The following is a 9,665-nucleotide window of genomic DNA, read 5'->3' as shown; positions in this document are numbered from 1 at the left end:
TCCTTATTTTAGGATTTCTTCTTGCATGTTCCCTTTGCATTTGATCACGAATGCACGCTAAAGTCCTATACTCAGGATTTCTTGCGCGAAGATTTCTATGATCCCTAGTGTTCCTACTTTGTTCATCATAACGTACCTTGGGATTTTCTCGACGAGATCAATGATCTCGAGTATTTCTTATTTGCTCTTCAGAGCGAATTTGAGGATCTTGCCGCCTTGTTCTATGTTGAACAGTATTTGCAACTTGCTCAACAGATCGAACCTCGGGGTCTTCACGCCGAGACCTATGACCTCGAGTATCTCTTATTTGCTCTTCAGAGCGAATTTGCGGATTTTCCCGCCTGGTTCTATGTTGATTTGTATTGATAATTTGTTCGGACAGACGTACACCGGAATCTAATCTACGATTAGCGTGACTTACAGTATTTTGTGAGTGCTCACTATCTCTATATAAAGAGTTTGCACGAAGAACTCTCATACGTCTTCTATTCTGAAGACGACTTAGTAATATAGATGTTCTACTTAATCTAGGCATAACTAAGTAATAATAAATGGATTAATATATAAAATAGTTATAGATAATACTTATATAATTCAGTCCGTCCGGGTGTATAAAGTTGGATCCTACACTGTACTGTGTAATACACCAAAGTTAGTTTGAATAAAACATTTTGCTTGTAAAGATATCTAGTGAAACTGAAACTACAAACACAGTGTACTGATATTTATTATACTTTTGCAAGGGGTAAATTTTATATTATAAGCTTAGGTGGCAAACGTCAACCAGAGAATCGGAATTCATTATATGAAGGTGTGAGGTTTAGACTTAGTATACCACTAATTTCATTCTAATTCAGCGTCAAACCACATAATTTTTAAGAAATCTTTTTCACTAAATTTCGTTAAAATATCACGTTGATCAACCGGAACGGTGTAAAGTCAGGTGGAAAGCCGGAATTTATTATATATAGTATATTGGGGATAGAGAAATATATTAATTTTGACATTGCTCAGCTATACTCGAGAACATATTTTGAAGCACTTTTATATATAAAAAAATATTAATACTCACTGACCGACATACAACTGGTTAGAACAACGAAAAGCATTATAAGTAGTATATGGAATTTGAGGGCAGTATTAACCCGATTTTATTAATTTTTTCCAATACCACATACTACTAACATGCCACAGACTAATAAAATGCTCCCACTGTTTCATTAAGGTACCTCACATACCATCACCAATCAAATGGAGTAAAGTCAGACGAATGTTCGAAAATCCTGATATTAGTTACATGGGGGCTACGGAAAATTTTCACCCGATTTGATCTTGTTATGAGTAAAACACGCCCTCTCATTTTCATTGAGATAACTCACATATGCGGTATAAAGTCGCGCGGAAGTTCAAAAATATTTATATTAGATATATGAGGGCTACAAGAACTATTGATCCGATTCAACCCATTTTTGAAACAAAGACATACTATTATCGATAGCTTCATCTATTTATTCTATTATAAGAATTTCAATTATATATCTTACACAATGGGCGATATTTACTGTAAAAAGTCAACTATAGGTACTGGGGTCCACATATTCGGTCCCTAGGGGCTTGAACAGTTTTGGTTCGATTTTGAAAATTTTTGGTCACAAGGTGACATACTTTAAACGTATTATTCACGCAAAGTTTTACGCCGATATAATCATTGTTGCTTGATTTGCATAGTGGAAAGTGAAAGAATCAAGTGGAATTTAAAATGGTGTCATATGGAAAATAGGCGTGGTTGTAATCAGATTTCGCCCATTTTCGCACCATAACATAGAAATATAAAAAGAATGTTATGTACCAAATTTGGAAATCGGTTTAAAAGATCCCAAGATATGGGTTTTCACCTAAAAGTGGGCGGTGTCACGCCTACTGTCTAATCTTGAACGCGGTTCCTATAAAGTCATCTCATACCATTTCTGAGATAAAATTTAATGTCTCTGGCGTGTTTAGTGCTTGATTTATCGCGCTTTTTGCCGGATTTCATCTCGTCTCTTCATCCTGATCATTTATATATACATAACAATATATCTAACTCTATTAGTTTTAGGTGATACAAACAACCGTTAGGTGAACAAAACTATTATACTCTGTAGCAACATGTTGCGAGAGTATAACAATTAACCGGGCGCGGATTTAAAGAAATTATACAATATATACAATACTAGCGACGCGACCCGCCCCGTCTTTGCACGGGTGCAATGCTGATACTAAATACACTACAGAAAAACTGTGAACGTTGTACATAAATACACAGCGGCCCGCTCTGGTTTTGATCCAGTGATTGATTTATTCATTACTGCCCGTGGCCCGCACGAGTCAAATTTGGAGTTAAACAATTCCCCTTTCCCTATACCATGAAGATTTCCTGCTATCTTTGGAATATCTAAATTCATACACTACATTTTTAATTATTTACTTTTTACATTTTTACCTATTTTTTTTTTTGCAGCAATTAATATATTTATTTTCGCTCTCTCTTCCTTTAGTATATAATAAATATATGCAAATTTTTATGAAATTACGGCAAAGAATCTGCCTATCTTCCTATACCCTACATTTTGTATTATTGAACTACAATATTAAATTTAAAATCTTGCAAAACAGGTGATCAAATTATTTGGTCAATTATTAACCGGAAAGTAACACTAATTATTAAAAAAAAATACATTTATAATAAATAAAAAAAATTATTTTTTACAAGAGCATAATTACATACGCATAACGTCCACATTGGTAGAGTTCAAGCAATACCCCTTGATCTTGTTAAAACGCAAGCAAGCAGGATTGCATACAAAACATAAAAGCATATTACTTGCTCACATAATTCGTGCATACTTACATATGTACACAGCGCATTGATCTCTTCAACGAGCTCTCAATTGCGCGAGCACATAAATATATACATACAAGTCCATGTATTACGGTGTACCTTTATACAAAACACTCGGACACAAGAAATACAAATTAATTAAAAGTGCGGTTCAAAAAAATATAAAAAAATGTATGTATATAATAATAACAATAATAATATTGCAAGTAAATGCGAATATATAATAATAAACGTTTTTACCATTATAATATAAATATTTGTTTAGGTCCTGGACAATCGTAATCGATGTTTGGACTCAGCGATTTGCATTTTTTTTATAGATGTTTTCGATAATTGGTCTTCCAGAGCGTGGTGCATCTTTTACATCGAAATTACCGGCACGGAATCGACGAAACCAAAATTGCGCATGATTTTCAGTTACAGTATCAGGACCATAAACACTATTTACATTTTCAGCCGCCTGGCTTGCGTTTTCGCCCATATCGAAGAAAAACTGTAAAATATAGCGATGCTAGTGTCCATCTTTGATGCGCGCTCAAACAAAACTGAATCAACCAATCACAAAACTGAATCAACCAATCACAAAACTGTCAGAAAAGTTTTTATAGTACGAAATGTCATCTTATTGGAAAAATAATGGACACCTAATATATAAATGTTCAGTGTAACTAGCTAAGTCGATTTAGCTATGCCCGTCTGTCAATCCATCTGTCTGTATGTATATACGCAAACTAGTTTCTCAGTTTTTGAGATATAGGTGCATCTGAAAATATGCACACGTCTTTTTTCCCCAAGAAATTGTTTATTTGTCTAAAACGATGGGAATAAAGTGCTTACATGGAAACATTTTTCATTTGACGAGATATCTTCAAGAAATTTGGCATGAGGAATTGCATAAGGCAATGGTGCAATCTTCGAAAAAATATTCAGATCGAGTAACTATCGCATATAGCTGCTATACAAACTGACCGATCAAAATACTTGTAAGGAATTTTTGTATATATGAAGGGTATTATAGCTTAGGTGCAATCGAAGTTAGCAAATTTTCTTGTTGATACGCTTTCATCGCTTTTAATACAGGATTTTTTTCACTTCCTAATCCGCCGCTGTTGCCCCAAATTGGCGCCTGGCATACGTAAGAACATTTATGCTAAATGTGTAAGTACACGGAAGTGGGTATAAATAGTTTTTAGCCGAGTGATGTGGTTGACTTAAAGGGCTTTGTTATAAAGCACTTGTGCTTAATTTGGAATTAGTATGGACGATATACAGGCTGACACATGAATCGTGCTACAAAAACTAATATTTTATTGCATAGCAAATTTTATGTTATTTTATATAATTAATTATTTTCAAAAATTATGGACCGTAAATGACCTCCATACTCGCCCACGCATATGCGAAACTTAAATAGAAAATAATTCATTGCGGCCTGAAGGATTGAAGTCGGGATTGCCTCATATATCGTTTTAACGGACCGCTTCAATTCAGTCAGATTTCTAGGTTTTATTTTTACACCTCTTGTTTGTCATAAACATAAGTGGAGTTTCTTGATATTAATTTGTTTTGAAATTTTCGTTGGAGCTCCGCAACAATCGGCCTGGCTATGTGTGCAGTTGCGACATCTTGCTAAAACCAAACGTTATTGAAAGCGATACGTCTTTGGTGCAGTTATTGTTACACCGTTTTCTTCAAAGAAGTATGGCCTGACAATACTACTTAAAGAAACTGCGCATCACACAGTGACTCGTTCTGGGTGAAGTTCCGCCTCGGGGATTATTTCTGCATTTAATTCACTCCATATACGAGAATTTTACTCGTTGAATTTATTGTTCACCGGTGTGTGAGTAACATTTGCCGCTAGTGTCACACATACACAATACTACACATAGCATATTTGTAAAAGATTCGTCATGACATTAGTTCTTCAAAAAGTAAAAAGTCCATTTTTTATTAAAGGAATAAAATTATATTATCAATGTATAAAATTGATATATAGATAGACATAAAGATAAATACACAGTTAGGGATAGAGGGGAAGCTGAGTTTTTACATTTATTTCTTAAAATTTTAAAATTTTATTGAGTCGGAAGTAAAATACCAAGAAAGAATTGAAAGATCGCGTATGCATTTCACCTGAACTTCATTTTGGATTCAACTTGTCTAATAAAAAGGAGTGATAAAAAAAAACACATTTGGTACTAAATCCTCAAATAAAACATCTTTCCATCTAAGCACTTTATAGATTGCATAATAGCCTCAAGTTATAACCCGTGCCAAATTTAGAGGATATTTCGTCAAATGAATAAGTTTGACATACAAGCACTTAATTCCGATCGTTCAGCTTGTATTGCAGCTATATGCTTTAGTGATCTGCTTTAAACTGCTGCAGTGGTCTAATCTAAACGATTTTTTCAAAGGATGTAGCCTTGACTTGGAGAATAATCTGTTCTAAATTTTTGTGAAGATATTTTATCTAATAAAAAAGTTTTTCATACAAGGATTTGTTTTTGATCAATGAGTTTGTATAGCAGCTATATCCTATAGTGATCCGATATCTGCGGTTCTATCAACTGAGCAGATTTTTGTGGATATATACAGACGGACGGGCAAACCGACGGACAATGCTAAGTCTTTATGTATATAATTTGTAGGGTCGCTAAGATTTCCTGTTGGATGTTACAAGCTTATAGCAAACTTAATCTGCCCTCTTCAGGGCATAAATATATATACTACTATACTAACGCGTAACTCTTTCGGCACTATAACTATAATTATAAAATAAGGCTGTTAAAAACAATGGTAGAAAAAAATTATAATTAATGAGCCACTGCCGTTAACAATTGAAGGTAATAATTTACAGCTATTTTCTCCTTTTGATTTTGTATGCTTATTGCAACAATGCAAATGTTTTATATAAAGTAAGATGCAATATTAATCAATAAGAATGCTAATGACACCGGGTGCAACAGTCAGTCACGTGTAAAAAATATCGTTAAAGCCGACGATAACCTTAGACAAAATAAATTAAGCAAACATGCACATGTGCATACATATATATATTGTATACATATATATACGTTTATATATATATGTTTACCTATATAACATATGTATAAATTCTAATGTAAAACCTACATTTGGTTCAAACACAAATAATGTGAAGTATGCATGCTAAGGGTAAATTCCGTTCTAAGTAATTCCAGATATTACTTTTGTACAAAACATTGCGGCTTCTGTTTTTAACCATGAACTACGAAAAGGTATCATTTCAATATTAGATTCTCATATAATTGGCTAATTCCGCAATTCTGCGTATATTCTTACTCTTCACCAGTAAATTCTCGGCGATAATGTACTAAGATGCGTAATGGTCACTGTATCTTCTGCCATTATTCGCCAAAATATTATAAATTATACTAAAAAATTTCGAGAGCATCTTTTTTTTACTTTGGATAACTAAATATTGTATAATCTGGCTTGAATTTAGTTTGACACCAAAGTACCAAATTCCTAAGCATAAAAATACCAACATACGCTAATGGCATTCATTATGTCAACAGAAAAATCAAATCTTACTCTTTTCTGCTTCAAAGAAACCTTGCTTTGATGCGAACTAATTTATACATATGAACTTATTTAGGCCACAAAACTTTAAATAAAATAAAAACACTTTTAGTAAAAACATATTTACGATTTGCAGACATTTTCTCCACAATGTTCGGAGTATAGTGTCTATTAATATTTTATTATAAACCAATTATAAAATTAGAGGTTTAGTAAACACAATTGGACTATTTCAACAGAAAGTTCAAAATTGCTTGGAAAACCTTGGTATAATTGAAAAACTAACAGTTATGAAATTTAGAGCTTGTATATACGCTTTGCACAGAACGTTGTCACCTTTTAAATAACGCTTATAAGTATATGGTATTTAAGTGTTTCTCATACGCTATGATATACATTCATACTCCTCCATAACCAACTTATGGTCGAGTATAAATAACTACGTTGCACTGCCGCTATAAGGAGAATAAAATTAGCACAATTTCACTCTGTTGACACTAGAAATATCAATTCTGGTACTTGACGAACGCGTAAATACAAAGTAGAAACTCTTAGAGCAAGATGTCAGGCACAACAACCGTCACCTCGAACGACGTCCAGCAGTCCTTTGGCCAAATATCATACACATTCCTTACAAATACATTTGTGATAAAAAATGCAATTAAAATAGTACTAGAAACAAACCGGTGACAGATATTGCACTGGTTAAATGATTCGCTGAATCGTTGATATTTTATATGTATTTGGTTGCCATAATATCATATATGTAGCGATTTTATCGGTTGTTAGGTTATTCCGCTCTATGCTCCTAAGTGGTAATACTGTGTACTTGGTAATGCTACATCAGTGAAGCACTTAAGAGCTATTTAAGGGGCAGCCATCGGCGAAATATAAAGTGCCAAAGTGTTGCAAGGACCTTTGAACTTTTGAAATGTTGAAAACTGAAACTATTACGAGAATACACAAATTTCATCGTTATGGAAACTTAAGCTTCTTATATTCGTATGTTAGCTGCTTTTAGCAAGGAAACTCGAAATGAAATACAATAAGGTAAATAAAATAATTTCACCCGACAAGAAACGAGCGACGTAGTGGTCAAAATTCTGTGGAAATTTACTACAGCTTAGGTTTTTCCCTTCAAAATGTAATAGTAAACGGTCTATTACTAGGTGACTATTGACATTATATGGTGCTTCTGGTCTGTTGGCATGACTGCCAATTAGACAATGATCTGTTAGCGCTCCCGCTAGAATCGCTCCATTTGTAATTTAATAGCAGGTTCATATTCCATTCATGCCACGTTTGTCTGCTTGTTGAGTAAGTCAGGGATTAACTCTCTCTACTCTATTGTGACCCTATTTTTTGTAACATATTTGTCGATTAAATAGATTTTTCGCAGGCTGTGTACATTCGATTATCGATATTTGGTTTTTCGTATAATCGGACACATATGTTTATCATGTACTTGTATTAGGAGCCAAATTCTATTAATTATTAGTTAAGGTTAGGTTGTTTGTTTTTGTGTGCTCTCGATTTTTGATTTTTGAATGAAATGGATCAAAGTATATGTATTAGATTTTGCGTTGAAATGTTTACTGTGGTACTCGGTGCTTCCACTTTGTCTCAAAAAAGTATTTATAAGTGGTTCAAGAGCTTTATAGAAAGCCGTGAAGATGTTGGTAACGATGAACATACTTGAGGTGCGACCACGTCAACAAGCGAAGAAAACATCGAAATAGGGAACAAAATTGTTCTTGAAAATCGTCGAGTCACTATTAGGGAGCTGCAGAGGATGTTGGCGTATCAATTGAATTATGCCATTCAGTTTTGTCGAATGTTTTGGGCATGAAACGTGTGGCAGCGAAGTTTGTTCCGAAATTGCAAAATTGGAGCAAAAGCAATGTCGCAATAGTATCACTCAGAAGTTGTTGAATGACGTCAACAATGATCCGGATTTGCTCAAACGGGTCATTTCCTAATACCAAAACTGAAGAAACCAATGAAAGAAAAGCGTTTTGCCACAACTGATGAGATCAAGTCAGTCAGCGGAAAGAGCTGATGGCCGTAAAAGCTCATTTCAGAAATGCTTGGAGGATTTGGAAAAAATGTGTATTATATCCGAAGAGGATTACTTTAAAGGGAGCAGAATAAATATTGAAGAATAATAGTGAAAAAAGTACTTATTACTTTTCAAAAAAATTTAAAATTCACCTTTTCCTTTCAACACACTTCGTTTTTAACTCAAAAAATTGCAATTGGTAGAACGTACAATATGAAATAAGAAATATATACATAAAAAATAATTATCGTTAAGAATTCTTTAGTAACTTCTATTAATCCCTTAAATTTTGCACTGTATTAACACAGAAACGAATCTCCAAAATTTTCGGTTTATAAATGCAGTCATCATTTGTATCAAAAATACAATATATAATATTATAATTATCTTAAAATATATCAAGTGGTAAGCACTTTAAAGGAGACTTTAACAGTGATTAATAAAAATGGCAACTTAGTTTTCGAACGAATAAGGAGTGGTACACATTGAAGACAATTTTTTTTAAATTTAAAATAGAAACTTAAATTCAATATTCACAAATAAGTTTATGCTACTAATCCAGTAATCTTAAAATTTAATTTTATTATTATACGTAAGTATAATGGAGTTTCAAATCCACATAAAATTACTATTATCTTGAAAAATTAATTATTCCTGTTTTCTTGGAAAGATCACATAGACATGTTAGAAAAGTTGAAATATTGCCTTCTCATATATAACAAGTTAGGAAGGGCTAAGTTAGGATGTAACCGAACATTTCATACTCCCGCAAAGTCAAATGGTATACTCGTTTGAGATTTATTTGTGGATTGACCGATATTTTCGGTAGAAGGTCAACTATCGGCACTGGGGTCCACATATTTAGTACTTAGGGGCTTGAACAGTTTTGGTTCGATTTAGACAATTTTTGGTCACAAGGTGGCATATATTAAACGTATTATTCACGCAAAGTTTTACCCCGATATAATCATTGTTGCTTGATATGCATAGTGGAAAGTGAAAGAATCAGATGGAATTGAAAATGTGTTATATGGGAAATAGGCGTGGTTGTAGTCCGATTTCGCCCATTTTCGCATTATAACATAGAAATATGAAAAGAACATTATGCACCGAATTTGGTTGAAATCGGTTATGCAGATCCCAAGATATGGGTTTTCA

The sequence above is a fragment of the Bactrocera oleae genome, chromosome 3 (assembly GCF_042242935.1).
Source record: "Bactrocera oleae isolate idBacOlea1 chromosome 3, idBacOlea1, whole genome shotgun sequence".
In the NCBI taxonomy this organism is placed as follows: Eukaryota; Metazoa; Arthropoda; class Insecta; order Diptera; family Tephritidae; genus Bactrocera; species Bactrocera oleae.
The sequence above is the reverse complement of the archived record's forward strand: the minus strand, read 5'-3'. Positions refer to the sequence as shown.